Source organism: Ursus americanus, chromosome 2 (genome assembly GCF_024610735.1).
Source record: "Ursus americanus isolate L20-20 chromosome 2, mUrsAme1.1.p, whole genome shotgun sequence".
Classification (NCBI taxonomy): Eukaryota; Metazoa; Chordata; class Mammalia; order Carnivora; family Ursidae; genus Ursus; species Ursus americanus.
Window position 1 is genome coordinate 105193965 of NC_142128.1, and position 17186 is coordinate 105211150.

The 17186-nt window shown below is 43.3% G+C and overlaps 1 protein-coding gene across 2 annotated transcripts in view; it reads left to right on the plus strand.

Annotated features, from left to right (window-relative positions):
- PLD5 (phospholipase D family member 5) overlaps window positions 1–17186 on the plus strand; it is a 365515-nt gene that overhangs the window by 250745 nt on the left and 97584 nt on the right. The gene's annotated exons all lie outside the window — the stretch shown is intronic.

The window sequence follows — 17186 nt, forward strand, 5'->3', positions numbered from 1 at the left end:
AATCATAAGGATACTAGCTGGGCTTGAGAAAAACATAAAAGATACCAGGGAGTCCCTTACTGCAGAGATGAAAGGCCTAGTCAGGCCTAAATAAAAAATACTGTGACTGAGATGCAGAACTGTTTGGATATAATGACCACAAGGATGGAAGAAGCAGAATATCATGAATACATGATGTAGAAAATAATGGAAAATAATGAAGCTGAAAAGGAGAGGGAAAGACAAATATTGGATCATGATTGTAGACTTAGGGAACTCAGCAACTCCATAAGGCATAATAACATTCATATCATAGGAGTCCCAGAAGAAGAAGAGGGGGGAAAAGGGACAGAAGGTTTATCTGAGCAAAGTAGAGCTGAAAGCATTCCTTATCTGGGGAATGAAACAGACATCCAAATCCAAGAGGCACAGAAAACCCCCATCAAAATCAACAAAGGCAGGCCAACACCAAAATATATCGTAGTAAAATTTGTAAAATACGGAGATAAGGAAAAAATCCTGAAAGCAGCAAAGGAAAAGAAATCCCTAACTTACAAGGGAAAGCAAATCAGGTTTGCAGCCAATCTGTTCACAGAAACTTGGCAGGCCAGCATATTCAACGTGTTGAATGGGAAGAAAATATGCAGCCAAGAATACTGTATCCAGCAAGGCTGTCATTCAGAATAGAAGGAGAGATAAAGAGTTTCCCAGACAAACAAAAACTAAACCAGCCCTGCAAGAAATATTAAAGGAGACTCTTTGAGTGGAAAAGCAAAGACTAGAAAAAAACAAAGAAAATCTCCAGGAACAGTGACTTTACAGGTAATACAATGGCACTAAATACTGTATCAATAGTAATCCTGAATATAAATTAGCTAAATGCTCCAATCAATACATAAGGTATCAGAGGTGTCTGGATGACTCAGTCTGTTAAGCATCCAACTCTTGATCTCAGCTCAGGTCTTGATCTGAGGGTCATGAGTTTAAGCCCCACATTGGACTTAAAAAAAAGACAGAGGATGGGGCGCCTGGGTGGCTCAGTTGTTAAGTGTCTGCCTTCGGCTCAGGGCATGATCCCAGAGTCCTGGGATCGAGCTCCACATCAGGCTCCTCTGCTGAGAGCCTGCTTCTTCCTCTCCCACTCCCCCTGCTTATGTTCCCTCTCTCGCGGGCTGTCTCTCTCTGTGTCGAATAAATAAATAAAATCGTAAAAAAAAAAAAAAAAAGACAAAGGGTAACAGAATGAATAAAAAAACAAGACCCATCTATCTATGTGCTGCCTACAAGAGACTTACTTTAGACCTAAAGACACCTACAGACTGAAAGTGAGGGGATGGAGAAATATTTATCATGCTAATGGATGTCAAAAGAAAGCTGGAATAGCCATACTTATATCATGCAAACTAGATTTTAAACCAAAGACTATAACAAGAGATGAAGAAGGGCACTATATCATAATTCAGGGGTCTATCCAACAAGAAGATCTGACAATTGTAAATATTTATGCCTCTAACTTGGGAACAGCCAAATAGGTAAATCAATTAATAACAAACACATTTCCTCTTGCGTAATCTTTTTCTTTTCCTTTTTGGTTTATGATTCTATGCACCTCGTATTAAATCATCTCAAAACACTCTAACATATAAACTCACCACAATCTGACACGTCAGGTATTCTGTCGCTCTTATTTACTGTTTCTTAGAGATACCCTTCATGGATGCCTCCCTCACGTTCCAGCCTGGAAACTGTTCCCCATCCTCTCTGGGTCTGTTGCACAGAGACTTGTCCTCATATCCTGCTGGGAATTTATTTTGCTTCTGTCTTATGCAAGGTCTTCTACAGTAATTTTCCTTTTTTCTTTTCCTTATTATGGTGGAGGCCATTCTCCAGTCTTCGTTAGATATACAAATTTATTTCCCCTCAGACTATTTCCTAGCCTTCCTTGTTACTGTTAAAATATCTGGTATAGATCATACTTACTGATCTTTGTATATTATCATTTCTGTAAGTTTACTTTCACTGGAAGCTTTTAGATCTTATTTATTTCCAAGGTTCTGAAACGTTTTGATGTGTGTTTGGCCTTTTTTTATTTCTTGCCCAGGGACTGATAGGCTTTCATCATTTAGAAATGTATGCCCTTTGAAAATAAATAAAATAAAATAAAATGTATGCCCTTTAGTTCTTGGAAATTTTGCTTCATAACCTAATGTATAACTTCTTCCTGTCTGATTTTGGTTCTCTCTGGAACTCTCATAATTGGATTTTGAGTATCTTGGGCAAATCCTCTAACTTCATACTTTTTCTGCTCACATTTATCATGCGTTTTTTCTACTTTCAGAGACATCCCTTTTCCTCCCTTCTGAGAGGTTGAGATATTAGCTCCCACGATATATCCTTCATGCATCAACTTTTCAGTGATCATTTCCATTTCTTTACGTTCATTCTGTGTTGTAAGCTACTGCATTTGAGCCTGTAGCTCGCTGGTTCAGTTTTCCGCTTTGCCAATCCCATATCACATTGCTTTCATGAAATTCATATTTCGGATCTTTTTACTTTCTAAGATCATTTCCTTGTTCTTGGATTATTCTTTTGAAATCTCTTCTCAGATGTCCTTAAGAATCCTGTTTCTTCATTTGATCGGCCTCAATGACAGCCATATGCTATTTCTACTTGACATGCCTCCTCTAAGCTGTCGACTTGTGTTAGATGAAGTGCCATGTTCAACGTAAGCAGGCTGGTTACTTCAGGAGCCTGACAGATTGGGCTCTGGGTCTTCTGTCACTGCTAGAACAGCAGGATAAAGTAAATGGAGTGATTCGCGCTTTGCCAAGAAAGCAAGCCTCCTCCAGAGCGATCAGGTCGCCATCTTCCCGGACACTGCAACAGCGCTGGGCTCCCGTGGGCCTCCTCCTTCCGGTGAGCACAGGCACCAAAACAGAAGCCTCGGGAGTGACCCTCATTCCCTGCTCTCCATGTTGGTGCCCATGTAACTAGTCATGTGATCTCAGCATGGAGGTTTGAGAGAGAGAAAGCCGAAGCACTTACTGTAGACATCAACCCCCAGAACTTACCGTGTTTTAGGGTAAGTGATGAGCCGTTGTCGATCATGGTTTTGCTTATCTGAGTGTGAAATTTTTCATTTTTGTGTGTAATCAAAGTATAATTTAAGCAAGTTTTATTTTGAAGCGTAATTTTTAATGTTCAGTCTAATGGTTCTTTAAATCAAACGTTCCTGTAGATAGCTTGCCTGTTGGACTATAAGGCAGTAATCAAAGCAGAGAATTTCCCTGGAAGCAGAATATTCTAACTGTAAGAAGAGTATGGGGAAGGAAGAGACAACACATAGAGCAACTCCCCCATTGAGTCCAAACCTGTGGACTAAAAGTATCAAAGGCAACCTATGAAAAATTCTACAACACGGTTTTAACAATATTTGAAGAGAGATGTTAGAACTAAAAATGAAACATGCACTGAAGATTCACTTTTTCTACAGGCAGAACATGTAACCGATTATCTTACAATTTTTCTGAACTCACTGAGTGATCTGAGAGCAGAGCTTATGTCATGACAGCTGATTTTTGCCCCGTGGTGTTCCCTGTAGCCTTTAAGCCCCATGGATTCCAAAATGTTGCTCGTTAAACTGATTAAACTGTGCTGGTTTTATTAGAGCTCCCCAACTGGGCTAACTATGACCTTTTTCATCACTCATACGAAGTAATATATTCACAAGAAGTGCTTGATCGATAAGACAAATTTCTGCTACAAATGTTGCTTTCAGGATACATCTGAAAACCTTTCCAGAAATCTATAATTATTGATACTAGTGAGTTTCCTTCTGATACACACTTAAGGCTCATTAATAATCTGTTCAAAAGCTGGTGATAAACTCATTTTTATAATGCTATTAAGGATACGTACACATGGCTGGGAGTTAAGATGGCGGAGGAGTAGGAGACACCTTTTTCAGCCGGTCCCCTGAGTCGAGCTGGATAGGTACCAGACCAGCCTAAACAACCACGGAACCAGCCTGAGATGCAGGAAGACGCATCTGGATCTCTACAAATGAATATCTCCAGCGCTGAGTATTGAGGTACGAAGCGGGGAGCCATGAAACTGTGTACATATATCGGAAGATAAACGGAAGGGGGAGGGAGCCGCCATGTTCAGGCGCCGGGAAGCAGTAGCCACTTGCACAGGAGAGCGGGCGGGGCTCGCGGACGGCACCCGCAAAACAGCAGACTGAGACCGTGAGCCGGGTGCGCCACCAGGCATCTCGCGGAACACCGGAATCCCGGTGCGCTCACTGGATCCAGACTGAGACCGGGAGACCCAGGAGCGCGCGGGGCGGCTGGCGGCTGGCGGCATTAGAAACACAAAGGACAGAGACGCGCCGGCCCTGGAAGTGAGGGCTGGGACGCCGGGTGTGGGGCGCACATCCCGGGACGCTGCAGGGTTGAGCAGCACCAACAGAAACAGAGTTAAAGTGGCCAGAACATTAGTAGAGAACGGGCCGCAATCCCTCTGTTCTGTGACAGAGGCTGAAATTTGGCCGCTGCTGCTCTGACTCTCAGAAGAGGCACAGCAAACTGCCAGGGAAAGCCGCCAGAGAACAAAAGCCTGGAAATACCGGCTCACAGCGTGCCCATCGCCATCCCCCCTCACAGGGGACGCGGAGACTCTACCCAAACAGGGCTGCCTGAGTATGGGCACGGCAGGCCCCTCCCCCAGAAGGCAGGCTGAAAAATCAAGAAGCCCACAACCCGAGGCGCCTGGGTGGCACAGTCGTTGAGCGCCTGTCTTCGGCTTAGGGCGTGATCCCGGCGTTCCGGAAAGGAGTCCCTCATCGGGCTCCTCCGCTGGGAGCCTGCTTCTTCCTCTCCCACTCCCCTGCTTCTGTTCCCTCTCTCGCTGGTTGGCTGCCACATAAATAAATAAATAAAATCTTTAAAGAAGAAGCCCACATCCCTAAGATCCCTATAAAACAAGGGGCACGGCCTGGGACCCAGTCAATAATTTGGGCTCTGGACAACCCCGCAACTTCTCCTCATCAGAATGACAAGAAGGAGAAGCCCCCCCCAGGAAAGAAAAGACAGTGAGTCTATGGCCTCTGCCACAGAAATAATGGATATGGATGTAACCAAATTATCAGAAATGGAATTCAGAGTAACGATGGTCAAAATGATGAGTAGAATTGAAAAAACTATTAACGAAAAGGTTACTGAGAATATAGAATCCCTAAGGACAGAAATGAGAGCGAATCTGACAGAAATTAAAAATTCTATGAGCCAAATGCAGGCAAAACTAGAGGCTCTGACGGCCAGGGTCGCAGAAGCAGAGGAACGGGTTAGTGAATTGGAGGATGGGTTAATAGAGGAAAAAATGAAAATAGAAGATGGTCTTAAAAAAATCCACGCCCACGAATGTAGGTTACGGGAGATTACTGACTCAATGAAACGATCCAATGTTAGAATCATCGGCATCCCCGAGGGGGTGGAGAAAAACAGAGGTCTAGAAGAGATATTTGAACAAATTGTAGCTGAAAACTTCCCTAATCTAGCAAGGGAAACAAACATTCGTGTCCAAGAGGCAGAGAGGACCCCTCCCAAGCTCAACCACGACAAACCTACGCCACGTCACATCATAGTGCAATTCGCAAATATTAGATGCAAGGATACAGTATTGAAAGCGGCCAGGGCAAAGAAATTTCTCACGTACCAAGGCAGAAGCATCAGAATTACGTCAGACCTGTCTACACAGACCTGGAATGAGAGAAAGGGTTGGGGGAGCATATTTAAAGCTCTTTCAGAGAAAAACATGCAGCCAAGGATCCTTTATCCAGCAAGGCTGTCATTCAGAATTGATGGAGAAATAAAGACATTTCAGAATCGCCAGTCACTAACCAATTTTGTAACCACGAAACCAGCCCTACAGGAGATATTACGGGGAGTTCTATAAAAGTAAAAAGGCCCCAAGAGTGATACAGAACAGAAAGTCACAGCCAATACAAACAAAGACTTTACTGGCAACATGGCAACATTAAAATCATATCTCTCAGTACTCAGTCTTAATGTAAATGGTTTGAACCATCCGATAAAACGCCACAGGGTTGCAGATTGGATAAAAAGAAATGACCCATCCATTTGCTGTCTACAAGAGACTCATTTCAAACCCAAAGATGCATTCAGACTGAGAGTAAGGGGATGGAGTACCATCTTTCACGCAAATGGACCTCAAAAGAAAGCTGGGGTAGCAATTCTCATATCAGATAAATTGGATTTTAAACTACAGACTATAGTTAGAGACGCAGAGGGCACTATATTATTCTTAAGGGAAGTATTCAACAAGTGGATATGACAATTATAAATATATATGCCCCCAACAGGGGAGCAGCAAGATACACAAGCCAACTCTTAACCAGAATAAAGAGACATATAAATAAAAATACATTAATAGTAGGGGACCTCAACACTCCACTATCAGAAATAGACAGAACACCCTGGCAAAAACTAAGCAAAGAATCAAAGGCTTTGAATGCCATACTCAACGAGTTGGACCTCATAGATATATATAGAACACTACACCCCAGAACCAAAGAATACTCATTCTATTCTAATGCCCATGGAACATTCTCAAGAATAGACCATGTTCTGGGACACAAAACAGGTCTCAACCGATACCAAAAGATTGAAATTATCCCCTGCATATTCTCAGACCACAACGCTCTGAAATTGGAACTCAACCACAAGGAAAAATTTGGAAGAAACTCAAACACTTGGAGACTAAGAACCATCCTGCTCAGGAATGACTCGATAAACCAGGAAATCAAAAATCAAATTAAACAATTTATGGAGACCAATGAGAATGAAAATACAACAGTCCAAAACCTATGGGATACTGCAAAGGCAGTCCTAAGGGGGAAATACATAGCCATCCAAGCCTCACTCAAAAGAATAGAAAAATCTAAAATGCAGTTTTTATATTCTCACCTCAAGAAGCTGGAACAGCAACAGAGGGACAGGCCTAATCCACGCACGAGGAAGCAGTTGACCAAAATTAGAGCTGAAATCAATCAAGCAGAAACCAGAAGTACGGTAGAGCAGATCAACAGGACTAGAAGCTGGTTCTTTGAGAGAATCAATAAAATTGACAGACCACTGGCAAGACTTATCCAAAAGAAAAGAGAAAGGACCCAGATTATTAAAATTATGAATGAAAAAGGAGAGGTCACGACGAGCACCATTGAAATTGGAAGGATTATTAGAAATTTTTATCAACAGCTATATGCCAATAAACTAAGCAATCTGGAAGAGATGGAATCCTTCCTGGAAACCTATAAACTACCAAGATTGAAACCGGAAGAAATTGATTCCTTAAACAGGCCAATTAATTATGAAGAGATTGAGTCAGTGATAAACAACCTTCCAAATAACAAAACTCCAGGCCCGGACGGTTTTCCTGGGGAATTCTACCAAACATTCAAAGAAGAAATAATACCTATTCTCCTAAAGCTATTTCAAAAAATAGAAACAGAAGGAAAGCTACCAAACTCATTCTATGAGGCCAATATTACCTTGATCCCCAAACCAGGCAAAGACCCCCTCAAAAAGGAGAATTACAGACCGATTTCCCTAGTGAATATGGACGCCAAAATCCTCAACAAGATACTTGCTAATAGAATTCAACAGTACATTAAAAGGATTATCCATCACGATCAAGTGGGATTCATACCTGGGATGCAAGCGTGGTTCAATATTCGCAAATCAATCAGCGTGATACATCATATCAACAAGAAAAGACTCAGGAACCATATGATCCTCTCAATCGATGCCGAAAAAGCATTTGACAAAATACAGCATCCTTTCCTGATTAAAACCCTTCAGAGTGTAGGAATAGAAGGTACATTTCTCAATCTCATAAAAGCCATCTATGAAAAGCCTACTGCAAATATTATTCTCAATGGGGAAAAGCTGGAAGCCTTTCCCTTAAGATCAGGAACTCGACAAGGATGCCCACTCTCGCCACTATTATTCAACATAGTACTAGAAGTCCTTGCAACAGCAATCAGACGACAAAAAGGGATCAAAGGTATTCAAATTGGCAAAGAAGAAGTCAAAATGTCTCTCTTTGCAGATGACATGATACTCTATATGGAAAACCCAAAAGAAGCCACTCCCAAACTATTAGAAGTTATAGAGCAATTCAGTAACGTGGCAGGATACAAAATAAATGCTCAGAAATCAGTTGCATTTCTATACACGAATAACGAGACTAAAGAAAGAGAAATTAGGGAATCCATCCCATTTACAATAGCACCAAAAACCATACGTTACCTTGGAATTAACTTAACCCTAGACATAAAGGACCTATATTCTAGAAACTATAAATCACTCTTGAAAGACATTGAGGAAGACATAAAAAGATGGAAAGATATTCCATGCTCATGGATCGGAAGAATTAACATAGTTAAAATGTCCATGCTACCCAGAGCAATCTACACTTTCAATGCTATCCCGATCAAAATACCAAGGACATTTTTCAAAGAACTGGAACAAACAGTCCTTAAATTTGTATGGAAACAGAAAAGGCCCCGAATCTCCAAGGAACTGTTGAAAAGGAAAAACAAAGCTGGGGGCATCACAATGCCGGATTTCGAGCTGTACTACAAAGCTGTGATCACAAAGACAGCATGGTACTGGCACAAAAACAGACACATAGACCAATGGAACAGAATAGAGAGCCCAGAAATGGACCCTCGGCTCTTTGGGCAACTAATATTTGATAAAGCAGGAAAAAACATCCGGTGGGGAAAAGACAGTCTCTTCAATAAGTGGTGCTGGGAAAATTGGACAGCTACATGCAAGAGAATGAAACTTGACCACTATCTCACACCATACACAAAAATAAACTCCAAATGGATGAAAGACCTCGATGTGAGACAGGAATCCATCAAAATTCTAGAGGAGAACATAGGCAACAACCTCTACGACATCGGCCAAAGCAACCTTTTTCATGACACATCTCCAAAGGCAAGAGAAACAAAAGATAAAATGAACTTATGGGACTTCATCAAGATTAAAAGTTTCTGCACATCCAAGGAAACAGTCAGAAAAACTAAGAGGCAGCCCACGGAATGGGAGAATATATTTGCAAATGACACTACAGATAAAGGACTGGTATCCAAGATCTACAAAGAACTTCTCAAACTCAATACACGAGAAACAAATAAACAAATCAAAAAATGGGCAGAAGATATGAACAGACACTTTTCCAATGAAGACATACAGATGGCTAACAGACACATGAAAAAATGTTCAAAATCATTAGCCATCAAGGAAATTCAAATCAAAACCACACTGAGATACCACCTTACGCCAGTTAGAATGGCAAAAATAGACAAGGCAAGAAACAACAATTGTTGGAGAGGATGTGAAGAAAGGGGATCCCTCCTACATTGTTGGGGGGAATGCAAGTTGGTACAGCCACTCTGGAAAACAGTGTGGAGGTCCCTTAAAAAGTTAAAAATTGAGCTACCCTATGACCCAGCCATTGCACTACTGGGTATTTACCCCAAAGATACAGACGTAGTGAAGAGAAGGGCCATATGCACCCCAATGTTCATAGCAGCAATGTCCACAATAGCTAAATTGTGGAAGGAGCCGAGATGCCCTTCAACAGATGACTGGATTAAGAAGTTGTGGTCCATATATACAATGGAATATTACTCAGCTATCAGAAAGAACGAGTTCTCAACATTTGCTACAACATGGACAGCACTGGAGGAGATAATGCTAAGTGAAATAAGTCAAGCAGAGAAAGACAACTATCATATGATTTCTCTCATCTATGGAACATAAGAACTAGGATGATCGGTAGGGGAAGAGAGGGATAAAGAAAGGGGGGGTAATCAGAAGGGGGAATGAAACATGAGAGACTATGGACTATGAGAAACAAACTGAGGACTTCAGAGGGGAGGGGTGTGGGGGAATGGGATAGACCGGTGATGGGTAGTAAGGAGGGCACGTATTGCATGGTGCACTGGGTGTTATACACAACTAATGAATCATCAAGCCTTACATCGGAAACCGGGGATGTACTGTATGGTGACTAACATAATATAATAATAATAATAATAATAATAAAATCATTAAAAAAAAAGGATACGTACACATATAACAAAATATTTAAGAACAACACAGTGGTAAACACTTATTTCGGGAGAGTTGTTTCATCAGAGGAAAGTGGCAGGAGTGTGGGATCAAGCATACACACACCAACGTTAATGCAGGATCTCCCCTCTGTGGACTGTCGGTGTTTGGGGCAGGATAACTCTCTGTCCTGGGGATTGTCCTGTGTATTCTGGGATGTTCGACATCCCTGAACTCTACCCGCGGGATGCTAATAGCACTTCTCTTGCTAATTGTGACGACCAAAAATGCCTCCTGATATTGCGGCATGTTCCTGAGGGCAGGGAAAGAGAATCAGCACTGATTGGGAAGTGCTGCCTTCATCAGAGTGGTTCGTAGTGAAGTGGAAGATTCGCAGGTGTCCATTTGTAGATGGCGCTTCATAATCTACTTATGAGTTACATGTATTCTCTTGAGTGTGCATAAATGTTACGTCGTAAAATTTCCTAAAGCTCTGGATCATCTTCTTGCAGCAGGTGACTTTCTGGAAATAAACTTGGAGACAGTCTCAGTGTGGTCTTCATCCTGATGATTCATGGAGAGTGTAGAACTTTAGTTTTCACTTTTTAACCACGATGTACTAGCATATTTCCTCTTGTGTCATTGTGATGAGTATTTTGACAGGATGTTTATTTTAAAACTTCAAAGTTTGAAGCATTTAATCATGCAATTTGGGCAACTGGCTCTTGCTAAAAATCGCGTGGCTTTTAGGTCAGAACTGAATATTTGCGTCAAATATTAAAAATACACATAAAGGGTGCAAGACTTGTCGAGTTCTGTAGGCACAAAATAAAGTACAAGCTTCTGTGATTAATACCATCAGAGTAAGTTAGTAGAGAAACAGGACGCCTCTAAAACCGGCTTACATAACAAGGAATTTCTTCTAAGGATTGAGAGGTGCTGAGGATAAGAAGTGATGCTGGGTCTGGGGTATGGGACCGCCAGGTACTGCTGTCCCCCACGGACTCATGTTCATTTCCCTGTCAGGGGGGATGTTGTCTTTTCAGGTTTTCCCCTTCTCTCTCTCTTGCTGTCTTCCTGAAGCTTGCCTTCTCTTCCTTCGTGCGGACTTGGGCAGTCATGGCGACCTCCATCGTGTGTGAGTCCCCAGCACAGCTTCTTTTAATTAACTTACTTTGTGACTCAGGATTGAGGAAATCCTGTTGGCGCAGCATAGGTCAGGTGTCGACACTTGGTCCAATTAGCCGTGGCCAAGTAGAGACGAAACAGGCTCACACGGTTCCTTGATCGTCTTATTCTGCCTCCCATGGGTGCATCTGGAACTCTAAGAAGAGGGTATTGGCTGGAAAGGAATGATGCACATCTCAGCTACACCTGACATCAACCAACAAAATTGTCCTGCGAAGATTCTCTTCCCCTTCCATGAGAGACGAAAAGAGAGCAAGCTGCTAGGTATGTGGGAAATGCATCTGGATGGTATAAATCTAAGCCTAGGTAGAACATAACTCTTCTTATCTAGAGTAGAATTAAAATTAAATTCATCAACTGGATGCCCTCTAAAGTTGCTCATTTTCCCCTTGAGTTCTCTTCCTTGTACGTAAGCGTATGTGAACATTCCAAGGCTACCCTCTCCACAGAAGCCACACCATTCTGTTTTGAGGACACTCATTTTATATGAATCTAGAGAGAACAACACATCCCTGGAGCTTCCAAATCGAAATGATCAGTAATTCTTTAGCAATTTTAGATTGGAATGAATATTCTGAGATGATGAATTAACTACTGTTCAACAAATGTCTAATATTATTGGTGAAACTATTTTTTTTTTTTTAGAGAGGTAGAGAGCAAGAGCATGTGAGTGGTGGGGGGGGGGAGTGGGGCCGGGAAAAGGCAGAGAGAGAATCTCAAGCAGGCTCCACGCCCACACGGAGCCCGACATGGGGCTCGATCTCATGACCCTGAGATCATGACCCGAGCCAAAATCAAGAGTCAGTCCCTTAACCATTGACTGAGCCACCCAGGAGCCCTTTGTAAAACAACTTCTGATCAAAATTTGAGTATACAGATTTTTAAGTTGATGATAATGGGGTAGAATTACAAACATAGTCCTGTCCTGGAAGTCCTGTCATGGGCACAGTTGGAAGGATGGTCCCCAGGGCTCTGCAGCGCAGGAAGGTCGTGGTGGCTCTGAGGGTCACTCACATACCGTCACCCGCAGCTGCATCACATATAAAGAACAGCGAGGTACTCTGAAATCTGACGATCACACCAGTTAGGGTCTCTGAAAAAGAACAGTGCTGTGGGTGAGATCGTTGTCCATTCCACTAAATGGGATATGGGGCAGATCTATGATAAGCAGATCAGATGCTGCCAGTCTTCTTAGAGGAAGGTTTATGAGTATACACACATTTTTAAATGTATGTTTTTGCAGTCAACTTGATTCTCCAAAGTAATGACATTAATTTCCAATCCATTGTGATATTACACTTTTTACTTCAAATAATTTTTAATTAATACATTTGAGCCACTATTTTCATTTTCTCTATTAATAAATTTCAGTGGCATGTTTTCTTCATTGAAATTATGCACAAAATATAGTACTATATTATCTGGCTAACACCATAAGAATAACGATTTTGGTAAAATCGTAACGAAGCAAACCTCCCTGAAAGCAGGATCGTTCTCTTACATTTCAACAGAGCATCTCCATTGAAGCTTAAAGCAGTTGTAATGAGCGATTCGGGATTTCTTGATTTTTTTTAATGTTCTACTTTCCATGAAGGATATAAAACATATAAAACACCACTGTATCTTGATCAGGGCCACCAATTAGGACCAACCTGCCACCGCCATGTAGCATGTTGGTAGCTTTTTTAAAGACTTAATTGGACCTCTTAGAAAACATGCAAGTATTTTATAAGCAACTATAAAAACAAGCACATAATCTTGATTCATCACTGTGAGCATCTGGAAACACTGTTTGGAATTACTAATAACTCCTGTTATTACAAATAGATGATGGGACTGAAATGGGAGGGTCTCCAAGATTCGGACCCCCGCCCCCAGCCTCACCACCACCTGCCAGGGGTTCTGGTAGGCCTCCAAGATTCGGACACCCCCCCCAGCCTCACCACCACCTGCCAGGGGTTCTGGTGGGCCACGGTTCCTGTGACGAGCATCTGTTTGGCATCCTGGGGCCTCTGCACAGTGGGTCATAGGCTACAAACAGGCTGAAGGAATACTTTTCCCTGTTATAAATCAAATCTAGGAGAACAAAAATTGGTTAATCAAATTTGACTCATTACATTTTTCAACCCTGTTGAAAAAGTTGTATTTATTTGAGTCAAGCCAGCTTTTAAAGATATTTTGTGACCTTGTAAGTCTGTAATATTTAAAAGACAGCTTCATAAAAATGTACGTCACCACCTTTGCCAATTTTTCTAGCAACGGGGTGCCTGGGTGGTTCAGTCGCTTGAGTGTCAGACCCTTGGTTTCCACTCAGGTCATGATTTCAAGAGTCATGGGCCCCACGTCGGGCTGTGTGCTCAGAGGGGGTCTGCTTGATTGCTTGACAGTCTCGCCTTCTGCCCCTCCCCCTACTCGAGCACGCACTCTCTCTCTCTCAAATAAATAAATACATCTTTAAAATTAGAATTAAATCAGATTACATCTGTGGAATTAGAATTCTCCAGCACAGCACTAGGGAATAAACTCACATTTCGTCTCTGCCCATAACTCTGCTCTTGCACAAGTAGTGGATTTTAACCATGTCTTTCTAATACATATAAAGAGACAGTAGAATGCGGGTAATCTCTGTAACCAATCAACAAAGATAATTTTTAAGTGCATGTAAAATAAATTATTTTAAGCTAAGCATTGAATAATATGCATGTAATAAACAGGGACATGTTGGCTATGACTATATATCTGTTCGGTATAAATTAAGATAAAAGCATATGTCCTCAGAGATAGATGGAGGATAGATTGAGAGACAGAAAAACAGATCATTCTTAAAGGGAAAGTGATATCCCACAAACCATATGCAGGCAAACATTTTTCCAGCTGTATCATCAGATATTTTCAGTTGATGGATGACCCCACGTCTAGTGGTTTCTAGGTTGAAATGGAAAAAACACAGCCTACCCTGTGGGATGGCCGTAGCCCAGGTGTGCTGGTGCTGAGCACACATGCTGTTGAGTGAAGGCTTGTTACGTTACTGCATGTTGCGTAATCTCTGCACAGCTCCGCAGGCCTCCCCACAGGTGGCCCTGGCCCCAGGCAGAACTGAGAAGCCGTTCACGTCTTTCGTGCCCTTGCCTTCCCTTGGAGTTCCCTGACAGTGTGGAGACTCCCCTCCTGACCTTTCAGATACTCCGTGCCCCCTTACTGTCTCAACAATCCCAATCTTTTTTTTTTTTTTTAAGAGGGAGAGTGGGGGGGAGGGGCAGGAGCAGAGAGAATCCTAAGCAGGATCCATGCCCAGCGTGGAGCCTGATGTGGGGCTGAAACTCATGACCCTGGGATTGTGACCTGAGCTGAAACCAAGAGCCTATCACTTAACTGACGGAGGCACCCAGGCACCTCAACAATCCCAGTTGTTTTAGATATTACACTTTAGGGGTGCCTTCAGCTCAGGTCATGATCTCAGGGTTGTGGGATCGAACCCCGCGTCGGGCCCCCTGCTGAATGGGCAGCCTGCTTCTTCCTCTCCTCCCCGCTTGTGCTCTTTCTCACTATCTCTGTTATCTCTGTCTCTCTCTCAAATAAATACATAAAATCCTTTTTTAAAAAATTACACTTTTTTTGTGTGCCTGAACTTGACTCAGCCACTTTAGGTCTCGTGTTCCTACTTTCACATGATGTAGTGGCTGGCATATATCCGATAGTCCGTACAGGTTTGCCGAGGGAAAGCTTCTGTTCCTTCGTAGAATAACTGTAGGCATCAGTCTAACTCTAGAGCTCTGGCTGGAGCATGACACAAGCCCCGTGGCCCCTGAAGTCACACTCTCTAGGCTGAACTGCCAGGTCAGTTGCCTCTGTCCTCTTAGGGCCGTGGCTGTGCGGTGTGGCATAGAGCGGTCAGAAGGGACAGTCCCCCTGGGTCCCTCAGACAGGCTGTGTTCCTTCCAAGGGACCAGCAGGCTGGGGCTGCAGCGGACCCGAATGACAGCAGATAGGGATCTAAGAACTAAAACACAGTTCAATGCCAAGTAGCAACGGGCCGTGGGTCAAGTTCCAGGCACAGTGTCCCAGGCCAGAGGTGAGAGCCAGCCAGTGTCACAGAGGTTTGAGGTAGTCTCTAGTCAGAATGTGAAGGCAGGTGAAGGCTTGCCCAGAGACACCAGTCGTGGGTAGAACCTGAGAGAGGCACACACGGAGTCACCTTCCTTCCAGAGATGACACGATGCTTCCTTCAGTGCCGCTCAGCCCGGTGGGTTGAAGGGCACGGCCAGCGAACAGGGCCACGAGCTCTGCTGTAGATTGAATTGTGTCCCCCCAAAAAGACGTGCTGAAGTCCTAGCCCCTCGTACCTCAGAATGTGACCTTATTTGGAAACAGGGTTTTTGGAGATATAATTAGTTAAGATGAGGGCACACAGTTGTGGGGTGGGCTGGTGTCCTTGTGAACACAGGAAAACACAGGGACACAGGGGAAGGCTCATGGGACAACAGGAGTGGGGGGGGGGCGCAAGGCGGCTGCCAGCCAGGGGACAGCAGAGACTGACCGAAGCTGGGGAGAGGCAGGAGGGAGTCTCTCCTGCAGGTTTCGGGGGAGGGATGGCCCTGCCAGCACCTTGATTCTGGACTTCCAACCTCCGGAACTGAGAGACAATCAGCTTCTGCTGTTTTAAGCCTTTCGGTGTGTAATACTTTGATAGAGCAGCCGTGGGAAGCTGATACGTCCCCAAGACACGTGCTGCTCTTCACCCACTCGGGTGTGCTTGGGCGTTCCGGGGGCTACCGCAGCGTCCGTGCAGATGTGGGTCTCTCCGTAATTGCCACGGCAACTGCCCACTGTGGCCATTCAGGCCATTCAGACCCTGCTCTCCCCAGCTGCTCCTCACTGGAGGCTGAGGAAGTCTGCCTGCTTGCTCGCTCCCCTCCGTCCTGCTCCCTCCCCACAGCCCCTGTTGCCGTCCTCCTGGAGGGGCCAGGTGCGTGCTTTACTTTCCTTATCCCAAGAGCAGCAGGTGAAGCTCAGAGTATACACCGCTCTTCCTTTCTGGTATTCTGGAGTATATCTTGATGCATATGATGTGACATCTTCCTCGGCTAATGACGATTCTGACGATAAAGTAGCCACCAGAATGCATCCTCTTCATTAATATTGAATTCAGAAAACAAAACAGTTTGCTTCGTTAAAATTATGCATAGAGGGTCTGTTCTTTTAAAGAGGTAGAAATTTAGAATTTCTTTAAGGGGCACCTGGGTGGCTCAGTTGGTGAAGTGTCTGACTCTTGATTTCAGCTCAGGTCATGACCTCAGGGTTGTGAGATCGAGCCCCACGTTGGGCTCCACGCTGGGCGTCCAGCGTGGAGTCTGCTTGAGATTCTCTCTCTCCCTCTCCCTCTGCCCCTTCCCATCCCTTCTCTCTCTCTTAAAAAAAAAAAAAAAGAATTCATTTAAATTGGATTGCATTTATTTAATTTTAATTGCATTCAGGCTTCCAGTTACAGAATGACTAAGTCGCAGGAATAAAAGGTACAGCGTAGGGAACACAGTCAGTGTGTTGGAAGAGCATTGCGTGGTGACAGCTGGTAGGAACCCTCGTGGGGAGCAGAGCATAATGTAGACTTGTTGAATCACCATGTTGTACACCTGAAACTAACAGTGTGTCAACTACACTCAAGTTAAAAAAAAAAAAACAACAAATAAATACATTTAATTGCATTCAGTGGACTATCTGCTCTTTTTGAGGAATTGTAAATGCATTGTCCTGAGGCAGAAATAAGTAATAACACAATTGATTTTTGTAAGGCTTGAATAATCATTGCTTAAATTAAGAACCCTCAGATAAAGAAAGGCCAGGAGGAGGCCAAGTCCAAATTAAGTCAGGAAGAGG